Below are 15,386 nucleotides of genomic sequence, written 5' to 3'. Positions count from 1 at the left end.
GGCTAGCCAGGGAAGCAAAAAATTTCAAACCGTTCTTTAGATATGTTAAAGGGAAGCAACCGGCTAGGGAGGATGTGGGACCGCTGGACGATGGTGACAAGAAGGGAGTGGTGAAGGAGGAGAAAGAAGTGGCAGAAAGACTTAACGCGTTCTTTTCATCTGTATTTACAAACGAAGACACATCCAGCATTCCGGAACCTGAACAAGTCTTCAATGGAAATCAGGCAGAAAAATTAACAACCATGGAAGTGAGCCTTGAAGATGTACACAGGCAGATAGATAAATTAAAAACAGACAAATCCCCGGGTCCGGACGGAATCCATCCAAGGGTTCTGAAGGAATTAAAGGAGGAGATAGCGGAACTACTGCAGCAAATTTGCAATCTATCCCTGAAAACAGGTGTGATCCCGGAGGACTGGAAGATAGCCAATGTTACGCCCATCTTTAAAAAGGGATCAAAAGGTGACCCAGGAAATTACAGACCAGTGAGTCTGACCTCGGTACCGGGGAAAATGGCAGAAACACTGATAAAAGAAAAAATTGATGAACATTTTGAAAGAAACAAACTTCTGATAACCAGCCAACACGGTTTCTGCAAGGGAAGATCTTGCCTAACTAACTTATTGCACTTCTTCGAAGGAATTAACAAACGGATGGACAATGGAGACCCCATAGACATCATATATCTTGATTTCCAAAAAGCCTTTGACAAGGTGCCCCATGAACGCCTACTCCGGAAACTGAAGAACCATGGGGTGGAAGGAGATGTACATAGATGGATCAGAAGCTGGTTGGCGGGTAGGAGACAGAGGGTGGGAGTGAAGGGCCACTACTCGGACTGGAGGAAGGTCACGAGTGGGGTCCCGCAGGGCTCAGTACTAGGGCCACTGCTATTTAATGTATTCATAAATGATCTGGAAACAGGGACGAAGTGTGAGATAATAAAATTTGCAGATGACACTAAACTATTTAGTAGAGCTCGGACTAAAGAAGACTGTGAAAAACTGCAAAGGGACTTGAACAAACTAGGGGAATGGGCAACGAGATGGCAGATGAAGTTCAATGTTGAGAAATGTAAAGTATTACATGTGGGAAACAGAAACCCGAGGTACAACTATACGATGGGAGGGATGTTTTTAAATGAGAGTACCCAAGAAAGAGACCTGGGGGTGATGGTGGACTTGACAATGAAGCCGTCGGCACAGTGTGCAGCGGCTGCTAAGAAGGCAAATAGAATGCTAGGCATCATCAAAAAGGGTATTACAACCAGAACGAAAGAAGTTATCTTGCCATTGTATCGAGCAATGGTGCGTCCGCATCTGGAGTACTGCATCCAATATTGGTCGCCGTACCTTAAGAAGGATATGGCGATACTCGAGAGGGTTCAGAGGAGAGCGACACGTCTGATAAAAGGGATGGAAAACCCTTTCATACGCTGAGAGATTGGAAAAACTGGGACTTTTTTCCCTGGAGAAGAGAAGACTTAGAGGAGATATGATAGAGACTTACAAGATCATGAAGGGCATAGAGAGAGTACAGAGGGACAGATTCTTCACACTTTCAGAAAATAAAAGAACAAGAGGGCATTCAGAAAAGTTGAAAGGGGACAGATTCAGAACGAATGCTAGGAAGTTCTTCTTTACCCAGCGTGTGGTGGACACCTGGAATGCGCTTCCAGAGGGCGTGATAGGGCAGAGTACGGTACTGGGGTTCAAGAGGGAATTGGACAACTTTCTGCTGGAAAAGGGAATAGAGGGGTATAGATAGAGGATTACTGCACAGGTCCTGGACCTGTTGGGCCGCCGCGTGAGCGGACTGCTGGGCACGATGGACCTCAGGTCTGACCCAGTAGAGGCATTTCTTATGTTCTTATGTTTAGATCCGTGAGGTCCGTCAGGTCCGTGAGGTCCGCGTTTTACCCCTTCCCCACATTTTCAAAAAATACGTCCAAAATATTTTTGTTTCGAAAATCGTCTAATTATACGTCCTGGCGATCTGATCGTCCAAGCAGCTAAATCGTCCATCTTTATACCACATTTCCTCCAACTTTTCATCCAAGTCAAAAACGCCTGGAACAAGCCCTGTTGGACATGGGAGGGGTCTGCAAAGTGATGGACTGAACACCCAGACATGCCACCTAAATAGTGGGGTACCTTACAGGGCACTGCTGTGAACTTCACAAAAAGGGTGCCATGTCTTCTCCTCACTACAGCTCCCTTGTAGGTCATGGTGAGCTCCCCAAACCACCTACAGAATCCCCTAGACCCACTTATCTACCACCCCAATAGCCCTTATGGCTGCAGGAGCCACTTATATGCCAATACAAAAGGGTTTTTGGGGTATATAGGGGAGTGCACATATTTAAGTATCAATGCAGTGATTACAGGGGCTTATGGGCATGGGTCCTCCTCTGCATGAGTCCCTAACCCACCCCCAAGACGGCTTAAGCCGCCTCTGTGCTGGACGACTAGGCTTTCCTATGCCAGGCGGCCAGGTGATGATGGTCTGGAGGCTGAAATGTAAAGGTGTGATTAATATTTTTATGGGGGTGGAGGGGGGGTCAGTGATCACTGGGATAGTATGTGAGGGTCTGTGAGGGTAGTATGTGGGGGTCTGTATTATGTGTTTGCAGTGCTTATCTGGTGACTTTAGGTGGGTTTTTGTGACTTAGACCATGTTTTAAATGGTCTAAGTCACAACATCCAAGTTCCGTCGATCCTGTGCAATATAACTTTTGGTTATACATGCTGTACGACTAAGTCTAAGCCTGCCCACGTCCCGTCCAACTCCTGTCCTCGACACTCCTCCTGAAATGCCCCGTTTAGCTATGGTCGTTCAGCGGCACTATGAAGGCCTAGGTCATGTAGAAATACGTCCAAAACCAATTGTTATCTGCACTTGGACGTATTTTGACAATGTTCGTCCAAGTGCCGACTTAGGCTGTTTTTTGGACGTTTTTCTCTTTCGGTTATGAGCCCCAAAGGGTTTTGGTTTTTTTTCACAAACTTTTTGCATTGCAAAGTGATTATTTTGTCCTTTTTGAAGTTGAAGTGGAATATTTTGAACTGTAAAGGATTACAGGCATTCTCCACAGCACTGTTTGTGGTCAAGTTCTAGAGTGTTTTTTTTTTTTTTGCAAGAAAATAAAGAAATTCCTGAATTTAAGCCTTGGACCATTCTGACTATTATTTGGAGGCTCATGGGAATGAGTAACTACATGTCCGTCCAGCCATCCGGAGGTGTGCGCAACAGCTGTCCGCACAAATTTCTTAGAGTTCCCATGAGCGTCGAGAGCAGCGTAGAGCATTCAGCACACTAGCCGGTGCTAAAAAACACTTTTGCGGTTTTGGAAAAAAGGGGGTGGGGGGTGGGGGTTATAGTTAATATGGGCCACCATGTTAAATGTCCCAAAACCCATAGAAATTTAAAGGGCTTCGGGGCTTTAGCCGCATGGCGCTCACTAGTGTGGCATATACTAAGATGGGTAGACAAATGGCTGGAGAACAGAAAGCAGAGAGTGGGCATAAATGGGAAGTTCTCAGACTGGGAGAAAGTGACCAGCTGTGTGCCCCAGGGCTTGGTACTTGGGCCCATCTTATTTAATATTTTCATCAATGTCCTAGAAGAAGGAACATCTAGTGAGATCATCAAGTTTGCAGATGACACAAAGCTATGCCGGGCAATCAGATCGCAGAAGGATAGCAAGGAACTCCAGAGTGACTTGTGTCAGTTAGAGAAATGGGAGGAGAAATGGCAGATGAAGTTTAATGTGGAAAAGTGCAAAGTAATGCATTTAGGCAGAAAGAACAAGGAACACGAGTATAGAATGTCAGGTGCAACTCTGGGTAAGAGCGAACAAGAAAAGGACCTGGGTGTACTGATAGATAGGACCCTGAAGCCATTGGCACAATGTGCAGCAGCGGCAAAGAAAGCAAATAGAATGTTAGACATGATAAAGAAAGAAATCACGAGTAGATCGGAGAAAGTTATAATGCCGCTTTATAGGGCAATGGTCAGACCACACTTGGAATACTGTGTCCAACATTGGTCTCCCAACCTAAAGAAGGATATAAAACTGCTGGAGAGGGTGCAGAGACAAACAACAAAGCTGGTAAAATGTATGGAGAATTTGGAATACGAGGAACGACTTAGGAGACTGGGATTGTTCTCCCTTGGGAAGAGGAGACTGCGAGGGGATATGATTGAGACTTTCAAAATACTGAAAGGAATCGACAAAATAGAGCAGGACATGGACTGAAGCTGGGGAGAGACAAGTCCAGGGCAAATATCAGGAAGTTCTGCTTCATGCAATGAGTGGTGGACACCTGGAATGCTCTCCCAGAGGAGGTTATTGCGGAATCCACCGTTGTAGGATTTAAAAGCAAACTAGATGTACATCTCCTTACGAGAGGCATAGAGGGAAATGGGTGAACAAAGCTGGTAAAATGTATGGAGAATTTGGAATACGAGGAACGACTTAGGAGACTGGGATTGTTCTCCCTTGGGAAGAGGAGACTGCGAGGGGATATGATTGAGACTTTCAAAATACTGAAAGGAATCGACAAAATAGAGCAGGACATGGACTGAAGCTGGGGAGAGACAAGTCCAGGGCAAATATCAGGAAGTTCTGCTTCATGCAATGAGTGGTGGACACCTGGAATGCTCTCCCAGAGGAGGTTATTGCGGAATCCACCGTTGTAGGATTTAAAAGCAAACTAGATGTACATCTCCTTACGAGAGGCATAGAGGGAAATGGGTGACTAAAATTACACCAGGTGTACACCTGGCTGGGTCTCTGTGTGTGCGGATCGCCGGACTTGATGGACCGAAGGTCTGATCCGGAGATGGCGGTTCTTATGTTCTTATAAAAGAGGTCCTTAATTGCTAAAAATAACATGACTTGCAACCTGCTAGAAAACTAGTACATTTTGTTCTTTATTTGATCATGTATTTAAATCAGACTAAAATGAGAACTAGAAACATAGCTTGACCTGTGTTTTATTCTTCAAACCTAGCCTTGGAGATATTGATAGCACTATTGATGATATGATGTGGACAGCCTTGTTAACAAGTATTTAATTAGCATGGCTAAACCAGGGATGGCTTGCTTTAAATGTTGAGATTGAATCACTCACATTCATTAACAAGTGAAGTGAGAAATATTTGTATTTGTGTATATTACCAATGATTTTAAATGGAAATATATACTGTACAATGTAGCTAATTCACTCAGTTTGAGAGAGGAAAGGAGACCATGATAGATTCATTAAGAATATTTCAAATACCATCTTGAATTTGAAAATGTCATCCTTAAATCATTTGAATAATATTAAATAGACCATTAATGCCTGTGGATGGAGTAATTTTGAAAGCATTTTCTTGGGCAAACATATTTACCTGCATAAAATGGGCAAAATGTAGATAGCAATTGATGATATATTTTGATTTTGTAAACCATTTTGTTTCCTTCCTTTTCTGTATAGAAAACTAAGGGGCCCTTATTATAAGGCTTAGGCCCTCTTTTACTAAGGTGCGCTAACCGATTAGCGCACGCTAAATGCTAACGCATGCATGTTAGTCTATGGACACGTTAGTGTTTAGCGCGTGCTAATCGGTTAGCGCACCTTAGTAAAGGAGGGGGCTAGTGCATACTAACGGATATTAGTGCATGTTAAATGCTGCATATCTTAATTTATACCTATGGGTCACGTGGCATATAGCACATGACAGTGTCCATTACCTGGCACTAGGCTTTAGTAAAAGGGCCCCTAATACATAATTATGGGCTTCTTTTATGAAGTTGCATTAGTTAGCAAAAAACAAAAGGAATTGACCCCAAAATATCCACAAAGAAGAAAATCCAGAGAAAAAATAAAAAAACCTCTGTGGAGTGATGATGTTCCAAAATGGACTTTATTTGAAAGTGTCAAAGTTCCAAAGGTACACTGAAATCATCCACATAAAATAATTCCATCCACATAAAAATAAATCATCCACATATGAGCCTTAAAGGACCTAGTCCGCTAGAGATACAGGACCCAACACGGTCCGCATTTCGACAAAAAGTCTTCTTCAGGGGTCCCTGGGGGGTCCTATAAAGGTGAGTATGTGGGAAACAATTGTGTGGTGAGCTGGAAGTGAGACACTGCTTGCATTTGCAATGGAAAGGGTGCATTAGCTAGGGAATTCTATAGCTGTGATCAAAAAATACGGTGAATGTTTAAATAAAAAACAATTTATTACAGTAAAAGACATATTGCCATTAACCCCCCTCAAAATACTCTCCATCACTCCTAACCCACTTATCCTATCATTCTTGCCACTTTCTCAAGCCGTTCTGTAAGTCCTTTTTTGTGAGTATTTTTAGTTCCGTTGTCGTGGCTGCCTCAATGTCCTGAATTGAATCAAAATGTTTAACTTTCATGGTCATTTTGACTTTGGAGAAGAACCAGAAGTCACATGGTGCCAGATCTGGTGAATAAGGTGGACGGGGACACACCATAAAGTTTTAATGTGACAAAAATTGCTGTACCTGAAGTGATGTGCGACATGGAGCATTGCCATAGAAACATAGAAAGATGACGGCAGAAAAGGGCTACAACCCATCAAGTCTGCCCACTCTACTGACCCACCCCATTAAGTTTGAGTGCTGATGACTTAGTTCCCTAGCTCGACCCTCGCAGGGATCCCACGTGGATGTCCCATCTATTCTTAAAGTCGAGCACGCTGGTGGCCTTGATCACCTGCACCGGAAGTTTGTTCCAATGATCCACCACCCTTTCTGTGAAGAAGTACTTCCTGGTGTCACCACTAAATTTCCCTCCTCTGAGTTTAAGCGGGTGCCCCCTTGTGACCGAGGGTCCCTTGGGAACGAATATGTCGTTTTCCACCTCGACACGACTTGTGACGTATTTAAATGTCTCAATCATGTCACCCCTTTCCCTGCGCTCCTCTAGAGTATAGAGCTGCAATTTGCCCAGTCTTTCTTTGTATGAGAGACCCTTGAGTCCGGAGACCATTCTAGTGGCCATCCGCTGGACCGACTCGGCTCGAAGCACATCTTTACGGTACTGTGGCCTCCAGAATTGCACACAGTATTCCAGATGAGGTCTCACCATGGTTCTGTAAAGTGGCATTATGACTTCAGGTTTGCGGCTGACGAAGCTTCTCTTGATACATCCCATCATTTGCCTTGCTTTGGATAAGGCCTTCTCTACTTGTTTGGCAGCCTTCATGTCTGCACTGATGATTACTCCCAAGTCCCGTTCTTCTGAAGTTCTAGCTAGTGCTTAAGAACATAAGAACATAAGAAGTTGCCTCCGCTGAGGCAGACCATAGGTCCATCCTGCTCAGCGGTCCGCACCCGCGGCGGCCCATCAGGCCCATTGCCTGAGCAATGGTCTATCCTATCTATACCCCCCAATCCCTTTTTCTTCTAGGAATCTATCCAAACCTTCTTTGAAACCATTTAATGTTTTCTTGTCTACAACAGCCTCTGGAAGTGCGTTCCATGCATCCACCACCCTCTGAGTGAAAAAGAACTTCCTAGCGTTTGTTCTAAACCTGTCCCCCTTCAGTTTCTCCGAGTGCCCCCTTGTACTTGTGGCGCCCCTTAATTTGAAAAATCTGCCCCTGTCTACTTTTTCTATGCCCTTCAGGATCTTGAAGGTTTCTATCATGTCTCCTCTAAGTCTTCGCTTTTCCAGGGAGAAAAGTCCTAACTGTCTCAATCTGTCGGTATATGGGAGATTTTCCATTCCCTTTATCAGTTTGGTTGCTCTTCTTTGTACTCCCTCAAGTACCGCCATGTCTTTCTTGAGGTACGGCGACCAGTACTGGACACAGTACTCCAGATGCGGCCGTACCATTGCACGATACAGCGGCATGATGACTTCCTTCGTCCTGGTCGTAATACCCTTCTTAATGATACCCAGCATTCTGTTTGCTTTCCTAGAGGCTGTGGCGCATTGCGCCGATGCCTTCAGTGTTGCGTCTACCATCACTCCCAGGTCTCTCTCCAGGTTACTAACCCCTAGTGGTGTTCCCCCCATTTTGTATGTGAACATTGGGTTCTTTTTCCCCACGTGCATGACCTTGCATTTCCCCACGTTGAAGCTCATCTGCCACTTTTCGGCCCACTTTTCCAGCTGCGTTAGATCCTTTTGGAGATCCTCGCAGTCTTCCTTGGTTTGAGCCCTGCTGTATAGTTTGGTGTCATCTGCAAATTTAATGACTTCACACTTAGTTCCCGCCTCTAGATCATTTATGTAGATATTGAACAAGAGCGGTCCCAGCACCGACCCCTGCGGGACTCCGCTCGTGACCCCTTTCCAGTCTGAGTAGTGTCCCTTTACGCCAACCCTCTGCTTCCTGTTTGCCAGCCAGTTTTTGATCCATCGGTGGACCTCCCCTTGTACCCCGTGGTTCCATATCTTTTTAAGCAGTCTCTCGTGTGGCACCTTGTCGAAGGCTTTTTGGAAGTCAAGGTAAATGATGTCTATAGATTCCCCTTTATCCACCTGGCTGTTCACTCCCTCAAAGAAGTACAGTAAGTTTGTGAGGCATGACCTACCCTTACAGAAGCCATGTTGACTCGGTTTTAGCTGCCCATTTTTTTTCGATGTGTTCACAGATGCTGTCTTTAATCAGTGCCTCCATCATCTTTCCCGGGACTGAGGTCAGGCTCACCGGCCTGTAGTTTCCCGGGTCTCCCCTTGCGCCCTTCTTGAAGATGGGCGTGACATTTGCTATTTTCCAATCCTCCGGGATCTCTCCGGTTTTTAAGGATAGGTTGCATATCTGTCGAAGTGGCTCCGCTATTACGTCTTTTAGTTCCTTGAGTACCCTTGGGTGAATGCCATCCGGACCCGGCGATTTGTCGCTCTTTAGTCTGTCAATCTGCTTGAGTACATCCTCTTGGCTTACCTCTAAATCGACCAGCTTATCGTCTTTGTCTCCTATTACGATCTCCTCGGGTTCTGGAATGGTGGTTATATTCTCCATCGTGAAGACTGACGTGAAGAACTCATTTAACCTGTCAGCTATCTCTTTCTCTTCTTTTACAACTCCCTTTCTATCTCCATCGTCCAATGGTCCCAATTCTTCTCTCGCCGGTTGCTTCCCCTTGACGTATCTGAAGAACGACTTGAAGTTTGTTGCTTCCTTTGCCAGTCTCTCTTCGTATTCTCTTTTTGCTTTTCTAACCACTCGGTGACACTCTTTCTGGTGTTCTTTGTGTCCTTTTTGGTTCTCCTCTGTTTGGTCTTTTTTCCATTTTTTGAACGATGCTTTCTTGTCGCTTATCGCCTTCTTCACTGCACTTGTTATCCACACGGGGTTTTTTGTTCTATTTTTTTTGCACCCTTTTCTGAACTTGGGGATGCATATGCTTTGTGCTTCGTGCACAGTCTCCTTGAATAAGGTCCAGGCTTTTTCTACGGATTCCGTCTTCCCTATGTTGCCTTTGAGCTTCTTTCCCACCATTTTTCTCATGGCATCATAATTTCCTTTTTTGAAGTTGAGTGCCGTCGTTGTGGTTCTTTTCCCCTTTGATGATCCAATTTCAAGCCTGCACTGGATCATGTTGTGATCGCTGTTACCTAGTGGGGGTAATACCGCCACCTCCTTTGCTGTCCCCCCTGGTCCGTTGAAGATTAGGTCGAGAGTGGCATCTCCCCTTGTTGGTTCCGTGACCAGCTGCTCCATGAAACAGTCCCTCGTGACTTCTATGAATTTTGTTTCTCTTGCGCAGTTTGAGTGCCCAATACTCCAGTCTATCCCAGGATGGTTGAAGTCCCCCATCACCACCACATTTCCGCTTCTGCATACCTGCTTCAGTTCAGCCTCCATCTCCTGGTCGATTTCTTCTGGTTGTCCAGGTGGGCGGTAGTACAGACCCAGTTTAATGTCTGCTCCTGCTCCTCCCTGTAGCTTCACCCATAGTGATTCCAGTCCATCCGCCCGTACTGTTGTTTCCGTCCTGACTGATGGTATGGAGTCTTTTATGTACAGCGCTATTCCTCCACCCTTTTTATGTATCCTGTCTCTCCTGTATAGCTTGTACCCTGGTATGGCCACATCCCATTGATTGTCCTCAGTCCACCACGTTTCTGTGACTCCAATTATGTCTAGGTCCTTATTGCTGGCTGTGATTTCCAGTTCTCCCATTTTGGCCCTCAGGCTCCTAGCATTTGTGTATAGGCAGTTTAAGACCCAGTTTTTTGTCCTCTCTCTTTGTTTCCCTTGTGCTTTGGTATTCCTGTAGTTTCCCTCATGGTTTACCGGCCCCTGAGCTTCCTCCTCCTCCTGTTGTGTGTGTGTGACGTCCTCTGCCTGTTTCCCCTGCGCCTCCTGCTCTCCTAATTCCCACTCAATTCTGGGCTCTTTTTCACAATGACTTTGCCCCTCTGTTTCCTGTTGTTCTGTGTTGTTGCCGCTTACCTGGTCCATTTGTGCCCTCGATCCCTGCAATGCGTCTTTAGGTCCTTTTTCAACCCATACACCCTCAGTCCCGAGTCCTCTTATACACTGTCCCAGTTCAGTACCTTTGTCAGGTACTGATGTCCGATGTGTCGAGGTCAGGTCGACTATCGGCTTCCCCTTCTTCTCAGTTTAAAGCCAAGTCTATGACGTTCTGGACGTTGCGTGCCAGCATCCTCGTCCCAGCTGTGCTAAGGTGCAGTCCATCTTTTCTGTAGAGCTTGTTCTTCCCCAAGAAGGTAGTCCAGTTCCTAACAAAGTGGAAGCCCTCCTCCTCACACCATCTCCTCAGCCAGAAGTTAATTGATTGTAGTTCGCTCTGTCTCTTTGTGTCCGCTCTCGGTACTGGCAGGATCTCTGAGAAGGCTATCTTCCTTGTCCTTAGTCTCAGTTTCCTCCCCAGGGTCCTGAACTGGTCCGTTAGTGTAGTCCTGTTGAAGTTTCTCCTGCTGATGTCGTTGGTTCCGATGTGGATTACTACTGCTGTCTCCTCCGTCTCGGCTCCCTCCAGGATCCTCTCGATATTATTGATGATGTCTTTTGTTCTTGCCCCTGGGAGACATGTTACCAGTCTGTCCTCTCTCCCTCCGGCTATATGACTGTCTACTCCTCTCAGTATTGAGTCCCCGACCACGATAGCCGATCTCCCCTTCTTCAACTGTCTCTCTGGTCTCAGATCTGTGTCATATGTGTAGTCCGTTTGTCCGTCCTCTGGGCTCTGCTGTGTCTCCGCCCCTGGTCTCAGGTCTGTGTCATCTGCGCAGTTCGCTAGTCCTTTCTCCTGGCTCTGATGGATCTCCTCCTCCTCTGCCTGCCCAGGTCCTCCGCAAGGTCCTAGTTCGATGGTGTCTGGTGATTCCTGTCGTCCAACTGTCGGTTCCCTCCTGGTGTGTTGGTGGTCCTGTGCCCCTACCCTCTTGCAGGCCTCCTCAATGAATTTCTCGAGCTCCCTAACTTGTTCTGCGATGTGGCTCTCTCTGGCGGTGTCCACGGTTGTCCAACACTGTTCTTCCAGGGTGCACAGTCCCTCCAGTTCTTGTACTCGAACCTGCAGTCTCCCGACCTCCTTCTTCAGGCTATCCAGTTCCTGACATCGATTGCAAATGTATACCTGCCTCCCGGAGGGGAGGTAGTCATACATATGGCACTCGATGCAGAAAACTGGGTAGCTCCCCTGGGTTCCTGTAGCCTCCATTCCTGTAGCCTCGGTGATTTGGGAGCGGTGCCTGACGTGCAGTTATCTGAAAAAGTAGAGAGAGAGAAAGAGTGATAAGAGTGAAAGAGAATAGAAATTTTTTTTTTTTTTTTTTTTTAGGTTAGAAGTTATTGAGGTTAGAAGTTAGAAGTTGGGTTAGATTTGCTGCTGGGCTGCCTGGGCTCCTTCACAGGCTTCCTTCGCAAAGGCGCTCTCGCTAAGGCGAGCGCCTTTGCCGCTCGCCTTCGCCGCGCGCCGAACGGCTGGGCGCCGTTGGCTCCCCTCCTTTTAAGGGGGGGAGTCCGGGCACCGACGCTGCTGTGACGCGGCACGGGTGGGCGGAGCTACCTCTCGCCACCCGTTCTGCGCTGTCGCTATCCCCTGCCTCCTCCGACCTGAAAGAAAGAAAAAAAACACAAACGCCTCCTCTCCTCTTCCTTTGGCTTCCTCAGCCGCTGCCCGCCCTTGCTGTCTCCACGCGCTGAGGAGCCTTAGCGCCGCTGGCCCCTCCTTTTAAGGGGGGGAGTCCGGGCACCGACGCTGCTGTGACGCGGCACGGGTGGGCGGAGCTACCTCTCGCCACCCGTTCTGCGCTGTCGCTATCCCCTGCCTCCTCCGACCTGAAAGAAAGAAAAAAAACACAAACGCCTCCTCTCCTCTTCCTTTGGCTTCCTCAGCCGCTGCCCGCCCTTGCTGTCTCCACGCGCTGAGGAGCCTTAGCGCCGCTGGCCCCTCCTTTTAAGGTGTATGCTCTGCATGGATTTCTGCTGCCGAGATGCATGACCTTACACTTCTTAGCGTTGAAGCCCAGCTGCCATGTCGAGGACCAGTTTTCCAACGTGATCAGATCCTGCGTCATACTATCCTTGAGATTGCTTCCACTTACTATATTACACAGTTTGGCATCGTCGGCGAACAGTGCTACTTTACCCTGAAGCCCCCGGGTCAAGTCCTTTATGAATATGTTGAAAAGGGATGGTCCCAGGACTGATCCCTGCGGCACTCCGCTAGTCACCTCCAATGTCTCAGAGAGGGTGCCATTGACCATCACCCTCTGAAGTCTTCCACTCAGCCAATCACTGACCCATGCAGTTAGTTTCTCACCCAACCCCATCGATTTCATCTTGTTTAATAGTCTATGGTGTGGGACACTGTCAAAAGCTTTACTGAAATCCAAGTACACTATGTCCAGAGACTCTCCCAAGTCTAGCCTTCCTGTCACCCAGCCATGATAGAGGATGAAACCATTTGCCCAATTCTCAGGTCATTTTCTGCGCACATCGTTTCTTAAACACTCTAAAAAGCCCTTTTAATATTCAGAGTTCACCATAGTGTTCCTGGGTACTAACTCAGCTTGCACAATTCCATTAAAGTCAAAAAACACAATCATCATCAACTTGATGTTGGCTCTTGATTGACGTGCTTTTTTTGCATGAGGAGAACTGGGTAATTTCCATTGAGAACTCTGAACCTTAGTTTCAGGACCATAATCATAGAGCCAAGTTTCATCTCCCATGTTGACATTTCTTAAAAAGCTGTAATCTGAAGTGGTACAATCATGCAACTCTAATGAAATTGACAAACACTGTTGCTTTTATTCGACCATCAAAACACATGGAACAAATTTCGCACTCACTTGCCTCATGTTCAAATCTGTTATTAAAATGTTTTCAATTAAAGCATAAGAGATTTTCAAATTCTCCGAAATTTCCTTTTTGATCGAATCATTTTGCTTATTATTTCAACATTTTCTTGGGTTTTTGATGTTGAAGGACATCACAATCTCTTCTCCAACCAATTCGCAACCATTATAAAATTGCTCAAACCACTTGTAAAACGTCTTCATGGTCACTGCAGCATCACCATAAACTAATTTTAACATTTTATGTGTTTCTTGAGCACTTTTTTGCAGTTTGAAACAAAATTTCATGTTAATGCATTTTGTTTTGTGATCCATGATTTATGGTACACTTTAAAACACACTTTCTCTCAACTGTAGCTCACAACTGACTACTTGCACCAAACAAGTTGAAACTTGACACACACAGTTACTAAGGTTTGTTGTGCCGCTTATCATATTGAAGATCCCTACCTTTCCGTTGGAGGGGGCTCGGCATCAGCATGCACCATATTTTTTTTTTAATCACACCTCATATATGGTCCCTACTGTAATGTTATACACTATGAACATGAAAAAAATCATTTTAATGGAAGTAAAAATGGCAGATCTGCTCACAATTATACATATGCGTCCTGTTATAGAATAGCACCTATGTGTTTCCAATTGAAAAGGGAGATTTCAGGCTAGTCTTAGCTTTCTGACAGCCCTAACATGATAAATTATGGGATATATTATGCTGAAATAGATATGTAAACAGCCACTGGAAATACATATAACTTTAAACTTATAAATTATACATTTAAACTTAAAGGATGGCTTTGCCACTGAATAGTGACCTGAATGTGTTAATCCTATTATTTATTTGTAGAAGTTAATTGATGTATCCTCTTCTGCTGGCAGTTAACTTCATTTCTACCTTCTGGCATAGAGTACCATTGCAGTATTACTCATTGAACCACCAAGACAGTTATTAGACAATTTGACCTCTTGAAATCCTAGTTGTATATGTAGACTGTACTGCAGGCTATACGGTGTACTTGCAACCCCTTAAATATAGCTTCAATTTGAAAAATTTGATGCCTGCTTTTTTTCTTCAAACAACATAGAGAATTCAGGGCAGGCTCAAGGGACTGTGGTGGCCTGAGCCAACTTTTACATTGGTGCCCACTCTACCTCCCTGGAATCTCTTTCCTCCCCCCCCCCCTCAACCTATGATTTGGTATCTCCTCCTCTCTCTCAAGTCTCCCTCTCCTGCTGGACCAGGTGAGACACTGGCTCAGGGCACTAATGATAAAGGGTGCCAAAGTCCCAGACTGACATTTGTCTCTCTAGGAGTTTGAAGATAGACCAGACAGTGCACTAACATTCATACTTAAAAAGTCTAAAGGTGCATACACTAAAAACATTTACTGCCCAAGAGTCAGGACTACTTTGTCAGCCAGAAATGGTTCCTGGCCAGCTAAATAGTGCTAAACCGGCTAACCATGAATATTCAATGACAGAATATCCCAGTCAGTGGCTATATTGCACTACATAGCCAGTAAGCATTAATATTCATTGACCGACCAGCTATGTTTAGCAATCAGATAGGCCTGCCTAAATAGCAGGCTTATTTATGGCGTCTATGACTTAGCTGATAAGCTGATGAATATCTGCTTGGCCAGCTATGTCAACTAAAAATAGACAGGAAATTCAATTCCGGTTGCCGGATATGTTCCTGGTATTGAATTTTCAGGTTCACTGCCAACCACGTGCAGTAGATGGGCTGCCTCCCACGGTCTGAAAATTGGCCCTTTCAGAGCCAGTTTTAAAAACTTGGTGCACTGTCGTAAGGCATTACTACTAGAAGGCTTTGAACCACTTTTGAAAGGAGCGTACTTTCTTTTTCTTTGAATATTTCCTTGGCTAAAAGTAGATGTTGATCTGTTTTTTTGCAGCTATTTTTTTCCATCAAAAGTAACATATACAAATGTCAAATTGTAATCAATACATATTATTTTTCTTCTTCAATCTGAGCATGTCCCAGGATGGACTACTTTTGACCTAGCTAAGGATGCAAGCAGTTATGATCTTCATGTATATTATTAGCCA

The 15,386-nt window shown here is 45.4% G+C and overlaps 1 protein-coding gene across 1 annotated transcript in view; it reads left to right on the top strand.

Annotated features, from left to right (window-relative positions):
- The window catches only part of GRID2 (glutamate ionotropic receptor delta type subunit 2), a 2,335,100-nt gene that overhangs the window by 345,625 nt on the left and 1,974,089 nt on the right, over window positions 1–15,386 (top strand). The window lies entirely within an intron of this gene.

Source organism: Geotrypetes seraphini, chromosome 1, assembly GCF_902459505.1.
Source record: "Geotrypetes seraphini chromosome 1, aGeoSer1.1, whole genome shotgun sequence".
In the NCBI taxonomy this organism is placed as follows: Eukaryota; Metazoa; Chordata; class Amphibia; order Gymnophiona; family Dermophiidae; genus Geotrypetes; species Geotrypetes seraphini.
Note: the sequence above shows the minus strand (reverse complement) of the source record. Positions and strands in the feature narration are given on the sequence as shown.